Raw genomic sequence first — 22,886 nt, forward strand, 5'->3', positions numbered from 1 at the left:
GTCGTGCAATTGACTGTTGACTGATGTATCTAGCTGTAAAATCCAGATAAACACTGACTAACCGGTCCCCACGCCCACACACATACCCTCACCCTTAGGAACACTTCCTTTGATGATCATACAAGCCACTGAACACGTACCCTGAGAGTGCATCTTCCCACAGCCTTGCTCACACACTGGCTTTTTATTTGAGCTCTCTTGGGGAATCTTGCAACTCTCAGATAGGAGTTTCATTAACAAAGGAAGGGGAGGGGCAATTGGGAGGAAAGTCCAGATGCAGAGGGAAAGAAATTAAAATTGCTTTCTGAGGGGACCTAAAATTGTATCATCCTAGCCTGAGCCTCCCTTATAACTATTTGTACGTTCTGTGCCTGGAAAAAAAAAACAAACAACTTTTCATTGATTGGACAGTTGTCCAGGCTCTTAGCTTGGCATCCAGCCCACAGAGCTGTGAAATCAACCTCACCAAGCCTATGCTTCGAAATGAGGCAACATCTAACTGGAAGCCCACTCAAAATAAGGAGCACAGCGCAAGGGTCCAGGGCCCGGCGTTTCTTCCTTCTCTTAGCCGCACATCGCTCATCCGATCTTGGTGAAGAGATCTACTCGGCTAAGAAAGAGATCAGGGACAAGAAGGCAGTGCCAAGAAAGTTCCATGAGACTCTCAGAAGTCTCCGCCTGAATACTAAACCTGAATAACCAGGAGAGATGGAACTCTCAGGTGTTCTCCTCTTGCCCATGCTGCAGGTTTTTCAGGTCCCTGCTTAAGTGTGCACTCACAGGCATAAAAAAACGTGCTACCCACAGCCTGCGTCAGCCAACCCAGCTATTTAAGCAGGCTGGCTTCAGTCAATTTAGCTTCCAAATCCAGGGCTTGCTGTTGCCACTTCCACGTAAGTAACTTTCAGAGGTTTGTTTTCATGCAGAGGAATTAACTTATATAGAGATTGGACTGAAATGCTGTCATTACCATGTTTGCTATTCTGATGGGAAAAGGTAGAGGTGAAAGGGAGAATGAAAGTTAAGAGCCGGCCCCAAGCGGGGAGCCAGAGAATGCTGCGGGGTGTAAGGCATCAGAAGCTTGAGAACCTGCATGGGGTGGATTTGGAGCAGGGGTGGGAGTCCATGTTGGCCTTTGGGCCAGGAGGTGAGATGTCTTTCTTCCTCTCTCCTATCTGAAAGACACAGTGAAACCAGCGCTTATATGACTGTGCCAGATGCATATGAATTTCTGTCATTTAGAAGTCGATATTGCTATTCTACTTCTTACTGTAAAATCAGACATAGTATCATTTTAAAATATTTTTTGACCCAAAAGGAGTCAAAACTCCCAGAAGGGGAGGTGTCTCTGGATTGATTAGAGGTGGCTCGACTGAATTTGCAGTGCTATTTGTTGTTACTTCTGGTTCCCATAATGCTTAACAGTTATAACAATGAAAACATTGGTCTTGTTTAAGGTGAAAAGGAATCCCATGCTCTGGGGTTTTGAGGAAATATAGGTTTGTGATATTTGAGCACCAGGTATCCAGGTAAGTTGTTAAGTAAAGTGGAATAAGAATTAAAGGCACAACACGCTGCAAAGCTTAGGTGAGAACATCTAAAAGGTAAGAGGAATGCAAAAAATTCCCAGGTAGCACTGACAATCAACAGGGCCCTGGAGTGTATTTAGTTAGTAGGGTTAAGTATAGCCAGAGCCCAGAGAACAAAACAAAGGTACTGGGGACTGAGGAAGGAAAGAGTTGGGGGAGCAGATAGTAGAAGGTTTATAATTAGACATCATATTCATAAAATGCATGTAGGACTAGAATAAGGAATAAAGCATGGCATGAATTCTATAGTTCCTCCCTTTGGGTCAAGAATCTGGCAATTAAGAATCTGGGGAAATCCGAGAGCTTTTCCCAGGTTGTTCCCCCGCCCCCTGCCCCCAACACTCATGTTGATGCTCATTTTCTGAACCCCTAGCAGTCCATAATGCTAAATGAAGACCTCTGGTTTAAACAAATGCATTATGTTTTGACTGAGCTGAAACTGCTGACTAGGAAGCTACAGAGAAGTGGGGAGTTGAGACCATTAACACAGGAGGCACTTCTTGCCACCAAACTGAAGCTCAGTTGTGAGGTCATAAAGGTCTGATTTCCATTAAGCAAATAATGATTAAGGGGCTTCTCTGAGCAAAGATAAGTTGGGGGCCAGGAGGAAGAGAAAAGAAATAAAAGGTGGCTCTTGCTCTTAAAGAACTTGAAATCTCAAGTACAAGGACACCAGTAATAAGAAGCCAGGCAAAAAAATAGTACATACTGTATGGTATAAAATGATAGAAAATGCAAACTAATCTATAGTAACAGCAAGCGGGTCAGTGGTTACCTGGGGAAGGGGAGCGGGAGAAGAGGGTTATATGGATTAGGAGGGTTTGGGGGTGATGTGGTATATTCACAATCATGACTGGGCAACCATTTCTCATACGTGAAAAGTTATCAGATTGTACACTTTAAACGTGCAGTATTAGATGCCAATTATACTCAACAAGCAATACTTTAACAATCCATCTTTTTTAAACAATTAAAAGCATTTCTAAGAATTCGCCTATGCAACAGACTGAAAATGAAAAATGAGTATTTTTTGGGAAAAAAAAATCCATTCAAAAAATAAAGTGGAGGACCAGACCGTCAGGACTGTGGACTTTTATAGAATTGGAAGGGTCCCAGAGATCATCTAATGCAGTGGTTGCACACCTGGAGAACTGTTTTTAAAAATACTGAGCTCCGCCCCAACTAATTAAATAAGAACGCCTGGGCGGGTGGCCCCCAGCACTGCTTTTTAAAGCTCCGCAGGTGATTCTAATGTGCAGCTGGGGATGAGAACTGGTGACAGCCAAACCCCTCACTTGACACAGAGAGAGGGCAGGGTCTGCCCTTAGCCACACGACCACACAACCCCCGACCGACCGCCCTGTCCCAGGGCCCAGGGAGGACAGCAACAGGACCTCAGAGGACGAGGGATCCCCAAGACCATTACTTCTAGGTCCTCAACACCACATTTCCAACTCTAGCTAGGATAGGGTATCCGGCGCATCTCCAGCAAATCCTTAGAACCCAGACATGCTCCCGGCGGCAGGCGGGAGGAATTAGAGCCTCAACGGTACATCATATAAGGATTGTGCTAACGTGTGAGAAGGGATGTTTCAAAACTAAAGCTTCCTTTTGTTTCCTACATAATATCTGGTCTAAGCCAGAAGATTATAATTATTGAAAAGAACCGCAGCGGACGCACCAGGCGCCCTGCTCCGGGGGACTCAGCCAGGTGGTTCTTGGCGGAGCCAGCCCGGGGTTCTCAGCACTGGGATGGGTGGATTCGGCACCACAAGGTTTTTTCATCGTGATTTCCGGGTCAGCACAGGCAGAAGCATGAGTGGAGTGAAGTTTGTGGTTTCTGTTCTTCCTGCCTGTCCCTCACCTTGGCGCGTGTGCCCCTGCAGGTGTGGCTGTAGGGCTGCCCCTGGGGCCACAGCGCCTCACCTGCTCTGCCTGGGCCAGCTGGTCATGTTTCAAGTGACTTCCCATCTCTCCTCCAAGTCCGATAATTTCTAGTGTCTCATCCCCTTAGGGCTATTCTTACCCAGCTCTGGAAAACTAATTAAAGTTATAACGTTAATAGACAATAATTGTTTAATGAGTTATGTCCCTCCCTGGTATATTACATAGGTTCCAGCAAGATAATGTTTATCTGGGAGTTCTTTGAAATGTTATATAAATATCATTACCATTTGGAGTAATCAGGAGAATCAGTTTTAGGCAAAATTTATAATCCCTACTAGTCAGAATCCCAAGCAGCTTGCTGGGGGAAAATATACCAAAATTGGAAGTTTTCAATAGAAATCCTCAAATCACATCCCATAGGGAACTCCCTGCACACTGTGGGCCCTGAGAGATTTCTTTTGCTGAATCAGTCTATTCTTTGTTAAATGCATTCGTCCTCATCGGAGATGGCTGCATTTCATTTATCTTTCTGAGAAATGGAAAGTCACATTAAGGTCACTACAGTAGAGATAAAAAGTCAATACATTCTGCTCACAGGGCTTTATAAATATTACCTGCTTCCTTCTGCAGGGCAGAAGGCTGGCACTGGCAGAACAGCTTGCCCAGGCTTCGTGACAAGGGGCTTCTTTCCTTGAGGACCGAGTCCTGCAGCTTGGGTCCCCTTAGTTCCTGTGACTCCGACGGCCCTTTCTTCCATACGGAAAGCTCAGATTGCTGCAGCTCTTGTTGGCAAGTGGCAGCTGTACTAGGTAGGTCCAGCCTCTGAAGAGGGGTGTGGTCAGGGGTGTACTTAACCTCCCTCTGGGGCAGTAGAGTCTGCAGGCTGCGGGGAGCCAGGTGGCACAGAGACCTCAATGGTGAGAACAGCAGTGAGGAGGGGAGGGGGAAGGTGAGCATTATCCTGGGTCCCGGGGGACCAGGAGATGGGGACCCAAGTTCTGGGGGAAAGGATTAGGCTGTTGCCACCAGGGCGACACCCCAAAATTGGTTTAATGCTGCTGTTCAGAAGCCAAATGTTCCTTCTTCTTGCCATTCAGAGTTTCACCAAAAAAAATTATTTTTTAATGAGTAAATTAAAAAAAAAAATTTTTTTTGCACCGCTGATGAAATAGGGTTGTAAAACAGCGACAGAATTTCTGCCTTCTTTGGATGACTTTTTAAAAAACATTTTCCCCTAATCTTTGTTTCCAAATTCTCTTAGTGTGGAATGGCTTATTTCCCTTGGGCGCATTTTTTTAAGATTGTGTCCTGACCTAACACGGATTAGTTTTCTGATGTTGTTGATGGCTTCCTCCAACTTTAAAAAAGCCAGGTGAACAGGGCTATGCAATGATGAAACTGTTAGAACGATGGCCTGTGGCCCAGAGTGATTTATGAAGTACTAACCTGCCCATTAAAAACCAACACCTCAGCCATAAAAAGAAATGAAATGGAGGTATTTGTAATGAGGTGGATGGAGTTAGAGTCTGTCATACAGAGTGAAGTAAGTCAGAAAGAGAAAAACAAATACAGTATGCTAACACATATATACGGAATCTAAGGGGGGAAAAAAAGGCCATGAAGAACCTAGTGGCAAGACGGGAATAAAGACACAGACCTACTAGAGAATGGACTTGAGGATATGGGGAGGGGGTGGGGTGAGATGTGACAGGGTGAGAGAGTGTCATGGACATATATACACTACCAAATGTAAAATAGATAGCTAGTGGGAAGCAGCCGCATAGCACAGGGAGATCAGCTCGGTGCTTTGTGACCACCTAGAGGGGTGGGATGGGGAGGGTGGGAGGGAGGGAGATGCAAGAGGGAAGAGAAATGGGAACATATTGTATATGTATAACTGATTCACTTTGTTATAAAGCAGAAGCTAACACACTATTGTAAGGCAATTATACTTCAATAAAGATGTTTAAAAAAAAAAAAAAAAAAAACCAACACCTGAGGAGGGACTTCCCTGGCAGTCCAGCAGTTAAGACTCCACGATGCCACTGCAGGGGGTGAGGGTTCGATCCCTGGTCGGGGAACTAAGATCCCTCATGCCACGTGGTGAGGCCAAAAAAAAAAAAAAAAAAAAAAACCCAACACCTGAGCATCCCAAGGCAGCCCCTGGATCACCCCATCCTGTCCCCAGGCCTCGGGCCAGTGGAGAACAGGTTTGAGGCTGCAAATAAAAGGGGCTGTCCTGACACAGGGGCTGCCTGCATCTGCCCTCTTCCTGGCCCTGGCTCCCTTGGCCTCCCCTGCCTTTCAGTGGCCTTGATGTGGATTTGGTGTTCCACTGCTGTTGATTCTGAACACAGGTGGGGTTTGGGATGTACGAGTGCCTGACCAAGCAGGTGCAGGTCAGGCTGTCCTTTTTAATTGCTGGGAAAATGCCTTCATTGATTTTTAGGTGATATGGTGAACACTCTTCCACAGAACTCCAGTATAGACAGGTCCTGGCAGTGTAGACAGGTCTACAGTCCCATGTAGACAGCCTAGCCTGGGAAGCAGAGTAGGGGTCTGGTGGTCAGGAACCCAGTCCTATTTTCAGCTCTACTCCAGCTATAATGGAATTTTAAAGCAGGAGGTAAAAGCCTAAAACATCACTTGTCCCAGTGGATTATTAATAGTGCCCCCTTTCATTCTCAACAATTCCTGGCCATGAGCAATATACTCTATGGTCACCTGTGATTACAGTATATGAAGGTACAAGAGAGTAAAGAGAGTTGCCCTGTATCTTAGGACTAGTTGGAGGCTGAGCTGACTCTGAGCCCAGGCCTCCCCATGCCTCATTCTGGTCTCTCTGCCGAGTCACTCACTCCTGCTGTGACTCAGGTTCCCTGTGGGAAGCACTGTATCCATCCTGCCCAGACAGAGAGCTGTTTATTTATATTGGCTCACCAAAAAGAAGTTCAGTATGAATGCTGGGCATTCAAGGAATCGTTAATCACAAGGTCAGCTTACTCAGATATTTGCTTTAGGCTGTTGTTAGCTTATGGCCATGTTTAGGTCATGATAGAAGCTCTTTGGAAAGTAGGGAAGTTAACTTTTACCCACCCTCATATAATTTCTTGTAATTTACTTCTGGTGGTTTTGATAAAATGTGACCAAACATAAAAATCCTGTCAGATCTTTCATGAATGAACTATTCTATCTTTACATGTTAAAACAAAAACAAAGTCATAAACAACGTAAGGCAGACATTGATCAGCTCTAATCTCTTAGAGTACACTGGGCAGAAAACTAAGGGTGGTCATTCCAGCCATTAGATCTAGATGGATCATGATGGAAATTTCCTGTAATTCTTAAGGGCATGACAGATCTGCTTAGATAGTCTAGTCTTTGTTGATGTCTTTTCATTTCCTTCCTGTGAGGTTTCTCCCTGAGGAAATTTACATAAACAATTTTCCCTAGGGTTTATATTCCCTGCCTCCTTTCCAAATTTCTAGTCTATTGGTTCAGGAGTAGAATCTGTTTTATAAAAATCTTTAATTCAATAATTTATGCCCAGAAATGTCTATCACTTTATTGTGTATTCTTCACACTCTCTGTGGATAGTATTGGGTTGGCCAAAAAGTTCATTTGGGTTTTTCCATACGATCTTATGGAAAACCCAAAATGAACTTTTTGGCCAGCCCCAATAGACTAGCATCCTTTGGAAATGACTAGAACTGAGGTTTTTGAAGCAGGAGTGAAGAAAGAGGGAGGCCTCTTCTGCCTTCATTAGCATGGTACCCGGTTCAGGGTTCCACAATTTAAAAGGGAGGAGAGTCCTTGGAACTAGCTAAAAAGAGCTCCTAGATGACTAACTAATTTTTTCAAAGTCTATAAAGAGTGGCAAAAGGACCTGGTGTTATTTAAATTGGATAAGAGAAGGCTAGAAAGCTATTTGATGATGGTGTTGAAAAGCATGGAGTACGGTCATGCAGGACAATGAGCTATTCACCTTGCCCTTCGGGGAAAAAAACAAGCCCAGGGATTGGGGTAGGCTGCAGCATGAAGGGTATTAGGTGAGCCATGAAGTATTCCCTCATTATGCAAAAAATACCCTGGAAAGAATTATACAGACAAGCTCTGAAAGATGGGGCAGTCCAACAGTGTTCTAATTTTTAAAGTCTTTTTTTTGGTCTTTAGGCTCACGTTGAGTTAACACATTCCTTAATGCATAGTGCACACAAGACCCTTCTTAGGTTTTACATCTCATTCTATTTCTTCTGCTCTCCCACTCTCCCTCTTTCTTGCTCTCTCTTTTAACTCAACACCGTATTTTTATGGTCTACCTACATTGCTGATTATATTTCTAATGTTTCCAATGCATTACTTCTAACTCCATATATACAGTAACTTTGCTACTTATATACACTATTGGCTTATCTAATCCTCTAGTGTTGGGCATTTCTTCTGCCCCCAGTTCTCACCAATGATGCCATAATGAATACACTCACACGTATACTCAACCACCCTTTAGATCTGGTTGGTGGGAGACAGGGGAAGGGAGAGGTGTGGGCTAGATGGCCTACGCTTTCTTTAAGCAATATGGAATATTGAACTGTCCATAAGAAATGGAGACACATGACATCATAAGTTCTAGTCTAGTATTTCTAACATTTAGGAGCTTCTCTGTGTTCCTTTACTAAGACTTTAAAAAGTGACCGAAATAATTTTCTGGAACTTAAAGAGTGTGATCTTCAGCAATCTCTCCTTCTCAATGTCATCTTCTTAAACTTGGCTGGTCAGTTTTAGAAGCATTTAATTTCTCCGTATTGGTGACTGATTACTGGACAAAGCAAATGAACTGTTCTAAGAAATCTTTTTAGGCATAATAAGTTTGATGAAGTTTCTACAATGTTTTGCTACACTAATGGTTACAAAACCGAATGTTTTTAGTTGCCCAACATTATGTCCTGAATCACTGGGAAAGCTGGATTAGAACCTTAATAATGGTATCTTGTATCTATATACTGTTTATAATTTATAATGCTATTCATAAACTTAATCCATCTCACTGAATCCTCCTACAACCCTGTGGGACAGGTGGAGTAGGATTACAGCTTCAGTTATAGATGAAGAAATGGAGATTCAAAGCAATTAAGTGAGTTGTCCACAGTCACTTGGGGATTTAAGTGCTACTGCTGGAAGGAGAGTGTGGGTCTTCTGAGGCTCCATGCAGCCTCTTTCTGCAACATTATGTCTGATGCTCAGAGAAAGGATCTACTGTAGGTTCAGAGCTAGCTTTCTGGTGTTATCTGTCCTTTTCAATTATTTTGTGATGTTAATGATTAGGCTAGAGCAGCACGCCCTCTGTTTATCCCATTAGTTGAACACCTGTTCATAAAAACCACTCAATGGCGGAAAAAATAAGGTCCATATAACTGAGTATCATGGCAACAAGCAGCATGCATGGCTGGACTTTGGCATAACTTGGAGCTCTACAAAGAACCAGTTGTGTGTTATTTTATCCATTACTTAAAGTACAGTCATAAAATAAGAATGGTAGTTGGACCATAAAAAATAATAATTGATTCAAGTGTATTTGTGCAAAGAGAGAATTCCATTCTATCAAAGAGTCTTTTCTGCAAATGCACAAACAACCCGAGGAAGTTATGCCTGCTTGCACTGGGCAGGTTTCAAAGGCCTATGAATGGGCACCCTAAACATCTACTGATCATGCATGTACCATCCCATGAAGGTCCCCAACTACTGTTCCTTACTAGGTAATTAGGGCTCAGGCAAAAATATTGTAGAACCCAGAATACATTTTCAAAAACAATAAATCATGATGACATGTCCCCAGAATTACAAATGAACAGCCCTTTTCAGAGTCAGGCACTGGAATGAGAACATTTTCAGAAAGAAACTAATTTTTTAACATTCTAAAGTGACTGAATGGTCACAGAGAAATATGACAATTCTACTTGATTCTCAATTATCTATGTGTGGCTTATAGGGACTAAATTTTTAAAATATCAGACTGATTTCCATCATCAGCATTTAAGTTTTTGAGCATCCCTCCTTTTCTATGCAACAAACACACACACCTCCCTAATGACTTAATTAATATAATTAATGTTCTCCTAAATAAAACATAATTAGGAAGCTAAATGGGTCACACAAAAATTAATAACATACTCTAAAACATAAAAAGAATATTTATCTGCCATTTTGACTTATTTGTGCCACTTTTCTTCTCCACAAACTCTTTAGAAATTTGATCTTTTTGTTACTTGCTTCTAGGTTTAGTAGTGCAAATTTCCCTTTATGTTTAATGGTTTTCTTTAGAAATATTGAGACACCGCCTATGCCCCAACCCCCCGCCCCCCAATAACAGAACTCTGTCTAATTTCTTGGTGTATTAGGGAATCAGAGATTTTCAAAGAGGAGAGCTGATGATTCAATTTACTTCACAAGTCTCATGCTTCCTGTGTTATCTGGTTTGAAAAGCCCTGGCTCTGCATCATGGAAATCTCTAGTACAAGCCGGTTTTGTTCCTTTGTTTATATTTGATCATAGGCCCAAACTCTGTTTGATATGTAATGGGTATTCACACTTACTAAGCATTAGTACAACTATACTAACAATACCCAAAGCAGGCAGAAGCCCAAGCATTATTCACCCTACCAGATAAATTTCTATTCTATGTATTCAAACTGCAATAAAAATGAAAGGTCAGGAAATTTGAAGCTATAGTATATCCTCTTACCTTCAACCACAGAGCTGCAACAAGTATGCTTCCTTAAGAGCAAAAAGCAGCCTCCTGTTCATTACTTTGGATAGGTGTATGTCGTTCTGTCCTCTAAGATCCTAATAGACCTGCATCTTACTAACAGCAGCTCAGATGCCTAAATTCAAGAGGTGCATTTTTACTCTCCCACACCTAAGTGAAAAATTTAACCTTTTACATATAATAAGGGGACCAGATATCAAGGTTTGCCTGGGACATTTCTGATGTATGCCTGTTGTTCTGGTGTAATTATTCACAGCACCTCTTTTACACTTAAGTGTCCTCACTTAAGTGATGACAAATTATATGTCATGTTAATTTAACAGATAGGCTGAATATTAAAAAGCACCTTGGTTCAAAATATTTCATGGGCCCCTCAGTTGTTCTTTGAAGTACAAACTAGGCACAAAGTGTTCAGCAAATCAGGGACATAGGCTAAAATAGGCCACTGTACTCCCCTTTCTCAGGTCAATGACATCAGTAAACTGTTGATGAAGAATAACATGATGATTTGAAACCCAGACCATTCTGATCATCAGAATAATAAAAGAGAAATGATCTCAGAGGTCATGTGGCCCAATAGCTTCACTTTTCTGGCTGAAGAAATAATCATAACACTTCCGGAAATGTGTATGTTATTTTACAGTTTTCTAAATTGTTTCATGAGCATAATAATCTCACTGGTTCACAAGTGGAGTAAATAGGCAAGGAAGGAAGTTTTTAGTCACATTTTACAGAGAAGAAAACTAAGCTTCAAATAAGTAAAAAACAAACAAACCGTGGATTGGTTCAAGATGGCGGAGCAGAAGAACATGCTCTCACTCCCTCTTTCGAGAACACCAGAATCACAACTAACTACTGACAAAAATCATCGACAGGAAGACACTGGAACTCACCAAAAAAGATACCCCACGTGCAAAGACAAAGGAGAAGCCGCAATGAGACAGTAGGAGGGACGCTATCACAATAAAATCAAGTCCCATAACTGCTGGGTGGGTGACTCACAAACTGGAGAACACTTATACCACAGAAGTCCACCCACTGGAGTGAAGGTTCTGAGCCCCAGGTCAGGCTTCCCAACCTGGGGGTCTGGCAATGGGAGGAGGAATTCCTAGAGAACCAGTCTTTGAAGGCTAGCAGGATTTGATTGCAGGACTTTGGCAGGACTGGGGGAAACAGAGACTCCACACTTGGAGGGCACACACAAAGTAGTGTGTGCACTGGCACCCAGGGGAAGGAGCAGTGACCCCATAGGAGACTGAACCAGACCTACCTGCTAGTGTTGGAGGGTCTCCTGCAGAGGTGGGGGGCAGCTGTGGCTCACCAAGGGACAAGGACACTGGCAGCAGAAGTTCTGGGAAGTACTCCTTGGCGTGAGCCCTCCCAGAGTCCGCCATTAGCCCCACCAAAGAGCCTGGGTAGGCTCCAGTGTTGGGTTGCCTCAGGCCAAACAACCAACAGGGAGGGAACCCAGCCCCACCCATCAGCAGACAAGCACATTAAAGTTTTACTGAGCTGTGCCCACCAGAGCAACAGCCAGCTCTACCCACCACCAGTCCCTCCCATCAGGAAACTTGCACAAGCCTCTTAGATAGCCTCATCCATCAGAGGGCAGACAGCAGAAGCAAGAACTACAATCCTCCAGCCTGTGGAACAAAAACCACATTCACAGAAAGATAGACAAGATGAAAAGGCAGAGGGTTATGTACCAGATGAAGGAACAAGATAAGACCCCACAAAAACAACTAAATGAAATGGAGATAGGCAATCTTCCAGAAAAAGAATTCAGAATAATGATAGTGAAGATGATCCAGGACCTCGGAAAAAGAATGGAGGCAAAGATCGAGAAGATGCAAGAAATGTTTAACAAAGGTCTAGAAGAATTAAAGAACAAACAAACAGAGACGAACAATACAATAACTGAAATTAAAAATACACTGGAAGGAATCAATAGCAGAATAACTGAAGCAGAAGAATGGATAAGTGACCTGGAAGACAGAATGGTGGAATTCACTGCTGCGGAACAGAATAAAAAAAAGAATGAAAAGAAATGAAGACAGCCTAAGAGACCTCTGGGACAACATTAAACGCAACAACATTGGCATTATAGGGGTCCCAGAAGGAGAAGAGAGAGAGAAAGGACCTGAGAAAATATTTGAAGAGATTATAGTCAAAAACCTCCCTAACATGGGAAAGGAAATAGCCACCCAAGTCCAGGAAGCACAGAGAGTCCCATACAGGATAAACCCAAGGAGAAACACGCCGAGACACATAGTAATCAAATTGGCAAAAATTAAAGACAAAGAAAAATTATTAAAAGCAGCAAGGGAAAAATGACAAATAACATAAAGGGAACGTCCATAAGGTTAACAGCTGATTTCTCAGCAGAAGCTCTACAAGCCAGAAGGTAGTGGCATGATATACTTAAAGTGATGAAAGGGAAGAACCTACAACCAAGATTACTCTACCCAGCAAGGATCTCATTCAGATTCGAGGGAGAAATCAAAACCTTTACAGACAAGCAAAAGCTAAGAGAATTCGGCACCACCAAACCAGCTCTACAACAAATGCTAAAGGAACTTTTCTAAGTGGGAAACGCAAGAGAAGAAAAGGACCTACAAAAACAAACCCAAAACAATTAAGAAAATGGTAACAGGAAAATACATATTGATAACTACCTTAAACGTGAATGGATTAAATGCTCCAACCAAGAGACATGGACTTGCTGAATGGATACAAAAACAGGACCCATCTATATGCTGTCTACAAGAGACCCACTTCAGACCTAGGGACACATACAGACTGAAAGTGAGGGGATGGAAAAAGATTTCCATGCAAATGGAAATCAAAAGAAAGCTGGAGTAGCAATACTCATATCAGATAAAATAGACTTTAAAATAAAGAATGTTACAAGAGACAAGGAAGGACACTACATAATGATCAAGGGATCAATCCAAGAAGAAGATATAACAATTATAAATATATATGCACCCAACATAGGAGCACCTCAATACATAAGGCAACTGCTAACAGCCATAAAAGAGGAAATTGACAGTAACACAATAATCGTGGCAGACATTAACACCTCACTTACACCAATGAACAGATCATCCAAACAGTAATACTAAGGAAACACAAGCTTTAAATGACACAATAGACCAGATAGATTTAATTGATATTTATAGGTCATTCCATCCAAAAACAGCAGACTACACTTTCTTCTCAAGTGCACATGGAACATTCTCCAGGATAGATCACATCTTGGGTCACAAATCAAGCCTCAGTAAATTTAAGAAAACTGAAATCATATCAAGCATCTTTTCTGACCACAACGCTATGAGATTAGAAATCAATTACATGGAAAAAAACGTAAAAAACACAAACACATGGAGGCTAAACAATACATTACTAAATAACCAAGAGATCACTGAAGAAATCAAAGAGGAAATCAAAAAATACCTAGAGACAAAAGACAATGAAAACACGACTATCCAAAACTATGGGATGCAGCAAAAGCAGTTCTAAGAGGGAACCGTATAGCTATACAAGCCTACCTCAAGAAACAAGAAACATCTCAAATAAACAATCTAATGTTACACCTAAAGGAACTAGAGAAAGAAGAACACACAAAACCCAAAGTTAGTAGAAGGAAAGACGTCATAAAGATCAGAGCAGGGCTTCCCTGGTGGCGCAGTGGTTGAGAGTCTGCCTGCTAATGCAGGGGACACGGGTTCGAGCCCTGGTCTGGGGGGATCCCACATGCCGCGGAGCGGCTGGGCCCGTGAGCCACAACTACTGAGCCTGCGCGTCTGGAGCCTGTGCCCCGCAGCGGGAGGGGCCGCGATAGTGAGAGGCCCGCGCACCGCGATGAAGAGTGGTCCCTGCACCGCGATGAAGAGTGGCCCCCGCTTGCCGCGGCTGGAGAAAGCCCTCGCACGAACCGAAGACCCAACACAGCCAAAAATAAATAAATAAAGTAGCTATAAAAAAAAACACTTTCATGCATCCTTTCCATTCTGTATTAAAAAAAAAAAAAAAAAAAAAAAAAAAAAAAAAAAAAAAAAAAAAAAAAAGATCAGAGCAGAAATAAATGAAATAGAAACAAAGAAAACAATAGCAAAGATCAAGAAAACTAAAAGCTGGTTCTTTGAGAAGATAAACAAAATTGATGAACCTTTAGCCAGACTCATCAAGAAAAAGAGGGAGAGGACTCAAATCAATAAAATTAGAAATGAAAAAGGAGAAGTTACAACAGACACCGCAGAAATACAAAGCATACTAAGAGACTACGACAAGCAACTCTATGCCAATAAACTGGACAACTGGGAAGAAATGGATATATTTTATACTTTCCAAGGTTATACCTTGGAAGGTATAACCTTCCAAGACTGAACCAGGAAGAAACAGAAAACATGAACAGACAAATCACAGGTACTGAAATTGAAACTGTGATTAAAAACCTTCCAACAAACAAAAGTCCAGGACCAGATGGCTTCACAGGTGAATTCTATCAAACATTTAGAGAAGAGCTAACACCCATCCTTCTCAAACTCTTCCAAAGATTGCGGAGGAAGGAACACTCCCAAACTCATTCTATGAGGCCACCATCACCCTGATACCAATACCAGACAAAGATGCTACAAAAAAAGAAAATTACAGACCAATATCACTGATGAATATAGATGCAAAAGTCCTCAACAAAATACTAGCAAACAGAATCCAACAACACATTAAAAGGATCATACACCATGATCAAGTGGGAGTTATCCCAGGGATGCAAGGACTCTTCAATATACGCAAATCAATCAATGTGATACACCATTTTAACAAGTTAAAGAATAAAAACCATATGATCCTCTCAATAAATGCAGAAAAAGCTTTTCACAAAATTCAACACCCATTTATGATAAAAAACTCTCCAGAAAATGGGCATAGAGGGAACCTACCTCAACATAATAAAGGCCATATATGACAAACCCACAGCAAACATCATTCTCAATGGTGAAAAACTGAAAGCATTTCCTCTAAGATCAGGAACAAGACAGGGATGCCCACTCTCACCACTATTATTCAACATAGTTTTGGAAGTCCTAGCCATGGCAATCAGAGAAGAAAAAGAAATAAAAGGAATACAAATTGGAAAAGAAAAAGTAAAACTGTCCCTGTTTGCAGATGACATGATACTATACATAGAGAAGCCTAAAAATGCCACCAGAAAACTACTAGAGCTAATCAATGAATTTGGTAAAGTTGCAGGATACAAAATTAATGCACAGAAATCTCTTGCATTCCTATACACTAATGATGAAAAATCTGAAAGAGAAATGAAGGAAACACTCCCATTTACCACTGCAACAAAAAGAATAAAATACCTAGGAATAAACCTACCTAGGGAGACAAAAGACCTGTATGCAGAAAACTATAAGACACTGATGAAAGAAATTAAAGATGATACCAACAGATGGAGAGATATACCATGTTTTTGGATTGGAAGAATCGATATTGTGAAAATGACTATACTACCCAGAGCAATCTACAGATTCAATGCAATCCCTATCAAATTAGCAATGGCATTTTTTACAGAACTAGAACAAAAAAATCTTAAAATTTACACGGAGACACAAAAGACCCTGAATAGCCAAAGCAGTCTAGAGGGAAAAAAACGGAGCTGGAAGAATCAGACTCCCTGACTTCAGACTATACTACAAAGGTACAGTAATAATACAGTATGGTACTGGCACAAAAACAGAAATATAGATCAACGGAACAGGATAGAAAGCCCAGAGAGAAACCCACGCACCTATCGTCAACTAATCTATGACAAAGGAGGCAAGGATATACAATGGAGCAAAGACAGTCTCCTCAATAAGTGGTGCTGGGAAAACTGGACAGCTACCTGTAAAAGAATGAAATTAGAACACTCCCTAACACCATACACAAAAATAAACTCAAAATGGATTAGAGACCTAAATGTAAGACCAGGCACTATAAAACTCTTAGAGGAAAACATAGGAAGAACACTCCTTGACATAAATCACAGCAAGATCTTTTTTGATCCACCTCCTGGAGTAATGGAAATAAAAACAAAAATAAACAAATGGGACCTAATGAAACTTAAAAGCTTTTGCACAGCAAAGGAAACCATAAACAAGACGAAAAGACAACCCTCAGAATGGGACAAAATATTTGCAAATGAATCATTGGACAAAGGATTAATCTCCAAAATATATAAACAGCTCAAGCAGCTCAATATTAAAAAAACAAACAACCCAATCCCAAAATGGGCAGAGGACCTAAATAGACATTTCTCCAAAGAAGACATACAGATGGTCAAGAAGCACATGAAAAGCTGCTCAACGTCACTAATTATTAGAGAAATGCAAATCAAAACTACAATGAGGTATCACCTCACACCAGTTAGAATGGGCATCATCAGAAAATCTACAAACAACAAATGCTGGAGAGGGTGTGGATAAAAGGGAACCCTCTTGCACTGTTGGTGGGAATGTAAATTGATATAGCCACTCTGGAGAACAGTATAGAGATTCCTTAAAGGACTAAAAATAGAATTACCATATGACCCAGCAACCCCACTACTGGGCATATACCCAGAGAAAACCATAATTCAAAAAGACACATGCACCCCAATGTTCATTGCAACACTATTTACAATAGCCAGGTCAGGAAGCCAGGAAGCAACCTAAATGCCCATCGACAGACAAGTGGATAAAGAAGTTGTGGTACATATATACAATGGAATATTACTCAGCCATAAACAGGAACGAAATTGGGTCATTTGTAGAGCCGTGGATGCATCTAGACACTGTCATACAGAGTGAAGTAAGTCAGAAAGAGAAAAACAAGTATCATATATTAACACATACGTGGAACCTAGAAAATGGTACAGATGAACCGGTTTGCAGGGCAGAAATTGAGACACAGATGTAGAGAACAAACGTATGGACACCAACGGGGGAAAGTGGCGGGGGCTGGCGGTGGTGGTGTGATGTATTGGGAGATTGGGACTGACATGTATACACTGACGTGTATAAAATGGATGACTAATAAGAAAAAAATAAGTAAATAAAAAATAAACATAAAAAATAAAGTAGGCATTTACAGTTAGAAAAACAAAACAAACAAACCAAAAAACCCCAAAAAAACTACCTCAGCCAAGGTCATGTGATTATTAAATGGAGAAGTTAAAGTTGAAATCCAGGTCTGACTCCTTTCCCAGTGCTCTTTCCATTATTCCATACCAGTGTAGTGATTTCACTCATTAATGAGTGCAGAATAGTTCCTACATATAATTTATCTATTAAAGATACATAAACATTCCCTCTGTAATTAATGCTATATACTCAAAAGAACTTTATTTCTGCTTCTCTTTCCCCTTCCACCTACAAAGAGCTCTGGCCAGCAACTAAACTGTTCTTGTCTGACAGCGCCACTTAGGGGCTGGCTCAGGAAACATGAGGCACAAAATCTTTCCTACCCTCTTCTTCCTTATCCCTTGGGTAGAAGGATGAGGAGAAGACCATGCAAAGTAACCTCTGGCTTTTTCTTTATCATTCACATTCACATCATTAATCATATCTCAGACGACCTACTTTTCACATCAGTACTTCTCAGCATTCCCCTTCTTTCCTTCTTCCTCTTTCCACCTCCTTATTTCATCTATGACACACAAAAACTACAGCTCTAATTATTATGCCTTTATATCAAGATAAAGAAAAGTCATACTTCTTGAAGTGAAAATAAAGTTCAGTCAACATGCATTCAGTAAGTATGCACTGCACACCCAACAGTGTGTCAGGGACTATTGTGCATACTTGGCATATATCGTAGTTGTGCTATAAACCTCTAATATTCTCAAAAGCGCCCTGAAAACCCCTTTAGTATCTGCACCAAAACCTCACCTCTCTAAGTCAAATTTTAATTATTGGGCTGGCCAAAAAGTTTGTTCGGTTTTAAGTAAAAATAAAAGACCCATTTTTCATTTTCACCAAGAACTTTATTGAACAACATATTCATTAACCGAAACAAACTTTTTGGCCAACCCAATAAAACTGCTTTTTCTTAAGCATTACTTTCAAAATAAAGAAACAATTTCTTATTACATTTCACTACGATATTTCATCAGGATTATTTTCTACTTTTTTCCAGTTATGAATACATAGCATTTCAGTTACACTCCCTTTTGTGGGTTAGCCTGGGATTCTATCTACAATTTACAATGTTCTTTCTAAAGGAAAGATTTTCTGAATTCTTAACAATCATGTGGAGACAGACCTTTGGAAAAGTGACCTGTTTACAAGATGGAGATCTCCTCTAAGGAGATTGTAGAAATGGGATTGCTCACTTTCATTTGCCCATTTATTTCTAAGAAGGTAGACTAAATGCTCCACTTATTTCACAGAAGAAGTCTAAGGTTTTATTATTGGCTTTCGTCATTTTTCCATGTTTCCACATACAAATCTTTGGATTAGAACATGAGCTGGGTTATCAGTGAAAACAACTCAGTGTGCACACAAAGAATTTTATGTCCAGGGTTAATTAATGATTAATTCACTGCTGGAAGTCAGTCACGGACACCCTCCCTTCCAATAGCTTTTCATAATATCTTGCTATTTTCTGTAAGTGGCTGTAAAAAGACTAAAGCACTGACGGGTTTGTTCCAACAATAGTTTTAGGAGGTTCCCTAATCAAGTCAACAAAACTTTGTACATGTAGGGATTAAAACAGCAGCAATAGTCACTAAGATCCAGCTGGTTTGGTTGAAGCCAACTCTTCTATTCCATTCTGTCAGATGCTGTAACTTTTTCTCATTTGTGTACTGTATTATTCACATAATGTCATCTTTCACTTACGTCTGTACCAATTAAAGAAGAGCATGTGGGGAAAAGAGAGCCAGCCTGGCTGGTGGTGCTGGTGGTATTAACTGAAATCACTAGCTAATCCATTTAGCTGGGTCAGAGCCATGTCTGGTCACCAAGGTTGAGAATCGTGTCACAGGGAGGGAAGCTCTGCTCCCAGACTAGCCCTGCCCCACAAGGAAGCCGGAGCAGACAGAGGACACTGCCTGATCCTGTCCCAGGTGCACCACTCAGCTTTACTGCCCCTTTTCCACTACCACCCATCAAGGCTCTTCTGTCTACATAGCTACTTGGTACACAGAGGAAATGCAGTGTAGTAGTTAAGAACATGGATGCAGAAGTTAGACTTTCTGGGTTTTAATGCCTACTCTGCCACTCACTTGATTTGTGATCTGGGGCAAGTTATATACATCTCCTTGGGGCAGGTATATGTTTCCATCAGTTTACACATGTGTAAAATGGAGACAATAGGCATGCCTAACACAGTGTTACTGTTCCTCTAACGATTAAATGAGTTAATATGTCTAAGACATTTAGGACTGTGCCTGGCACATAGCAATTAATAAATATATGTTGTTATTGTTATAACAGGTGAGGTTTCTGTATCTGATTCAAAAGTAGGAATCAGCTCTGTGTTATTTGAGGCAGTGAGGACCAAAGGGTATTAGGAGGCAAGAACGTTATTTTTTCCAATGTTATGTTTTGGTTTTGAATATGGCAGTTCCTGGGTGTTGAAAACACAGAGCACTGTCTTCCAAACTTTTGTCCTAAATCAAGTCATGCCAGATGCCACTGGTTACATTCAGTTCAACAGACATACAATGAGCACCTATTAAGTGGTGGAACTCTTAATGAATGCTGGGGAGATGGAAATGTATAAGAGACGACACATCTACCACAGGACAGCATATAATTTAGTAGGGAAGACAAGCCCATGAACAAATTATTTCAAAACAATTAGGTCATTATTCTCATAGGCCAAGGTGGCCTCAAAAAATCTACTCACCAATTCATAGAATAATTGTTCCTGCTTATTATTAACTTCCTCACTATTCATCTTCTGTCCTAGTGATGCTTCCTCAGTAGTAGATGAGAGGAAAGTATAAGTTAGGGAGTGGTGCTGAGGAGTGAGCAAAGAAACAAATATTTTAGTGAAAATGTCAACAACTAAGTTCAAATCAACGTACAATGTGTAGAATTTTGCTAATGAGAAAACCTGCCACCCCCATGTGTTAGGCTTGAGAAGCTCCATCCAGAGACACATCTTTCAATGAAGCAGTATATACAGCATTTGATTTTTTAAAAAAGGTTCTAATTTCAATCATTGTGCGTTACCGTTCCAGAAAGATGAAAAAAGGGATTGAAACCCAGAAAGAGTGAAACTTACAAACGATTCTTACCAGTTTGCCACCCAGAAGACGCCCTACTGCACTCCTTGCTCATGGTCATTTAAAGAACAATAGTATCAGTATCTTCCACAAGCAAGCACTTTACAGTTTAGAAACACTTTCCCTACAATGATATCATATGAACTTTACAACAGAGCTGTGAGCTAGACTCAGGTGTGTATTATTATACCCCTTCTTCGCATGAAAAGAAATGGAGGCTCAGCAAAGTGATATTTCAAAGGATTAGTATTCAGGATTTCTAATTATTTAACCTTTTAACTACATTAACTCAAACTTCATCTTACTCTTAATTCTGCTGGGTTTCCTAAAACAGAGCGGCTTCTAAGCCAAGAGGAAAGCAAGTCTAAAGAGGAGGACCTGGAAAGTACTAAGCTGAATTGGCAATTACACAGAGCACATATAAAAGCGCACGTCAGATATGCAAAACTTAAAAGAAGGCAGCACTTCATATATATTTTTTTTTTTAGAAGGAGGGAGCTAGTATTTTTTTTTTTAATAAAGTCTCTTTATTCTTTTTTTTAAAAATTAATTAATTAATTAATTTATGGTTGTGTTGGGTCTTCGTTTCTGTGCGAGGGCTTCCTCTAGTTGTGGCAAGTGGGGTCCACTCTTCATCGCGGTGCGCGGGCCTCTCACTATCGTGGCCTCTCTTGTTGGGGAGCACAGGCTCCAGACGCGCAGGCTCAGCAATTGTGGCTCACGGGCCTAGTCGCTCCACGGCATGTGGGATCTTCCCAGACCAGGGCTCGAACCCATGTGCCCTGCATTGGCAGGCAGATTCTCAACCACTGCGCCACCAGGGAAGCCCAGCACTTCATATTTTTAAGACTTGACTTAACTACTAAGAGATATGCAACCCCTGAGCAGGGCTGAAACACTGAAAACCAAATTGATGACACCTGTGCCTGACAAAACTGGGGGAATGAGAGGTACTTGGGCTGGTATGGTCACTGGCGACCAGTTGGAATGGCATGAATTCAAGCACTAGTTGGCATCCCAGCCTTCCTGCCCCATAGAGTCAAGTGCAGCATGTTCTGGGAGAACAGCGTGCTTGTCATTGTGAGATGGCGGGTGGTTCTGTGTGTGCCTGTAGCTGTTACACTGGGTCAAAAGTTAGGAGCTCAGATCTTACCAAACTTGAACAAATTTCCCCAATGTATCTGCACCTCAAAATGTGGAGTCAGAACAAAACTTGAAAGGGGCCATCCCATTCTCTCTGTTGCCTTGGGGTCAAGTAGATACTAGGGCTTTCCCAGGAGATGTGAGGAGGTCTGCAAGAGTGCTGGGCTGTGGCAGCCGCTAAGGGAATGAGGCTGGAGACCCCACGGTTGGTCAGCAATGGCCTGGCTGCCCCAGCCCCAGTTATTCACTAAAGTGACAGACTATGACTAAAATTAGAGCTCAAAGATCCAAGCAGGGCATTCAGTGATATCTTAGAATTTCTGACATCAAGAGAGCATAAGGAGACTACATTTTGGAAGTAGGCATCAATCTTGATGCTCATGACATCAAGAGCTGCCTTTACAGCTGTGGCCAGAATAAAAGAATTCAGTCTTCCTTTGATGCTGTAGATAAGTTAGTTAACCTTTCTCCACCACAAAACAGGACTAATTCCATTCCGATTCCGAAGAGAGAACTGTGAACGAAACTGAAAGAACTAACGGCGACCTGCTTTTGAACTAGAACTCAGCACCCCCATGATCACGGTCTTGCAGTTCAAACACTGAGCACATTATTTGACTTCACATGTTTATATCCTATTTTAAGCTCACAGCCGAATAATCTCTCTCTTTTACACTTCCTGTCTATCCCTACATCCTTTCTTCTTCCTTATTCAGTCATTTTAAATCCATCTCTGTGGTTTTCATCTGGAGACTTTGATATTCGCTTTAAGGGCGGGGGACAATAAATTGATATGGTTACACATTTTTTAAGTGCAGATTCAAGTCCTGACTCCCAGGAGCTCTGTAGAAGGGAAGAGAGTAACATCTTTAGCATTATACAGACAAAAGGTCTGCTGTACTTAGTTTTACATATATCTTCCGTATGGCTCTTGGTGATCAGTGGAAATAACAAGCTAGCCTGGAGACAGACTCTAAACCCTCCAAAAATACCTCAAATCTCCTTCTGGGCTGGAACAGGAAATACGTTTTTACAGTAAATAGTAAACATATGGAACCTTTTAGCCTCAAGAAGTTAATCAGGATGGAAACATAAATAGCTTCAAGTAGGTTTAAATATTATTCATGGACAAAAAGAATATATAACAATTTTGGAAAAAAATTAAGAAGTTTGACAATCCACGCGTTGATGAGAATGCAGAGCAAAGGAAATGCTATATACTGCTGATAGGAGTATAGTTTTG

The 22,886-nt window shown here is 41.2% G+C and overlaps 1 protein-coding gene across 2 annotated transcripts in view; it reads left to right on the forward strand.

Annotated features, from left to right (window-relative positions):
- Positions 1-794: 794 nt before the first annotated feature.
- The window catches only part of HOPX (HOP homeobox), a 34,235-nt gene continuing 12,143 nt past the window's right edge, over positions 795-22,886 (forward strand). Inside the window, exons 1-2 of one of the 2 annotated variants that reach the window (XM_036853802.1) lie at positions 795-893; positions 4,107-4,285. The gene's annotated coding sequence lies outside the window, so the exon portion shown is untranslated. The remainder of the gene's footprint in view (positions 894-4,106; positions 4,286-22,886) is intronic. The other variant, XM_036853804.1, reaches the window with a different exon arrangement.

The sequence above is a fragment of the Balaenoptera musculus genome, chromosome 5, assembly GCF_009873245.2.
Source record: "Balaenoptera musculus isolate JJ_BM4_2016_0621 chromosome 5, mBalMus1.pri.v3, whole genome shotgun sequence".
In the NCBI taxonomy this organism is placed as follows: domain Eukaryota; kingdom Metazoa; phylum Chordata; class Mammalia; order Artiodactyla; family Balaenopteridae; genus Balaenoptera; species Balaenoptera musculus.